The following is a 1,431-nucleotide window of genomic DNA, read 5'->3' on the forward strand; positions in this document are numbered from 1 at the left end:
TATTGGGCGTCCCCTCTGGGGGTGCCGGTTGCGATTCTTCCAGTCTCAAATTGGTACCATTACAAAAGCAACACATCCTATGAAGTGCGCTAAAAACAGGCATGCCAAAAATAGTACAGAATATGCAATATTATAATCAAAGTAGCACTTAAGGTGCTGTTCAAATCAAAATTAAATTGGAAAAAATTCTCCTCATTACCTGCCTATATAAAGTGCAATTTATATGTCAATTCAAAGGACACAAATTGACTAGTCACCCTGTAACAGTCCGAACAGTATAAAGGCAACGGAGAGGTATGGAGTTGATTATATAAGTGGTTTATTCTAAATGATTAATAGCAATAAAGGTGTATGGTGGTGGTGTTTGTTCTTCCCGCACTTGTGAGCTTGTTCGTCTGCTTTTCCCCCTTCCCGGATTGGTGTGGTCTTCTAATTGTTTTCTTCTCTTTCAGGTTGCGTGGTGGCTTGTCCTCTCAGGGAAATCCAGGATGGTACCGGAAATAGAAGGACAAAACGCCGGGTAAGTATAGGGTCTTAGAATAGGGTTTGTACTTCTTTCCTAGCATGGACTGGGGAAGAAAGGGAAAAAACACAAGGAGGGGTTTGGTGGTCGTGAGGAAGTGGGGGAGTAAATGGGTCCACACAAAACAAAAGTCTAATAAGGGTGTTGTAAAGGTGTCACAAAGGTGCTGGTTTCTGTGCCCCTTCTTAATTGTCCCTTTCTCCTTCCCCCTCCTTTATATCCCCTCCCCAGTCCCTTTCTTAGTTATGCCCCTCTTTGGTGTCCACAAGGACCGTACCTTGGTTAGCCACGACCCTCCAGGGTCGTGGCTGGCGTTGTAGCAGTCCTCCGTCTGCACTCTCCTCTCAGGGTTTCTTTGTTCGGTCTCTTCGGGGTTCCCAGGATTTCCTCGTCCTTCCTGCCAAATCGGTAATACTCTCGGGTGCTCCTGCTCGCCGGCGAGTTCCTCGGTTCTCCTGCTCTCCTCCTCCCCGACGGGCTCTCCCCCTCGGTGCGGCGTCTCTTTCCTTTTACCTTCTTCGTGCCGGGAAACCATAATGGTTTCCCCGGCAACGCGAGACTGCCAGCCTCGCTCTCGTTGCGTTTCCCCGGCAACGGGGAGACGCGGAAATGACGTATCGGCACTGTCCGATACGTCATTGGGAGCGTGTTGTGACGGGGACACCCCGTCACACACCCAAAACTCTTGAGCCGCAGTAAGTAGTGCTAATCTTCATTACCAAACAAAGGCATCAAAACCCACAGCTTTTGCCGTAAAACGGCTCTTACCAATCACAGGGTGTCCAGGTTCCAACTGCCAAGTTCTAAAATCGACCAAATGGTCACTGCATGACGAATGAACAAAAAGGATCTGAGTCGAGGACCGGCGCCACCTGGATGGTAAAATGAGAAAGAAGGGAATAACGCTG

At 48.6% G+C, this 1,431-nt stretch overlaps 1 long non-coding RNA gene across 1 annotated transcript; it reads right to left on the reverse strand.

The window, feature by feature from the left end:
- Positions 1-302: 302 nt before the first annotated feature.
- LOC138297197 (uncharacterized) lies at positions 303-906 on the reverse strand. Its single transcript, XR_011203930.1, has 2 exons — positions 801-906; positions 303-569 (listed from the first exon to the last, which is right to left on the reverse strand). It is a non-coding gene; the product is annotated as an uncharacterized lncRNA (long non-coding RNA).
- Positions 907-1,431: the final 525 nt, after the last annotated feature.

This window comes from Pleurodeles waltl, chromosome 5, assembly GCF_031143425.1.
Source record: "Pleurodeles waltl isolate 20211129_DDA chromosome 5, aPleWal1.hap1.20221129, whole genome shotgun sequence".
In the NCBI taxonomy this organism is placed as follows: domain Eukaryota; kingdom Metazoa; phylum Chordata; class Amphibia; order Caudata; family Salamandridae; genus Pleurodeles; species Pleurodeles waltl.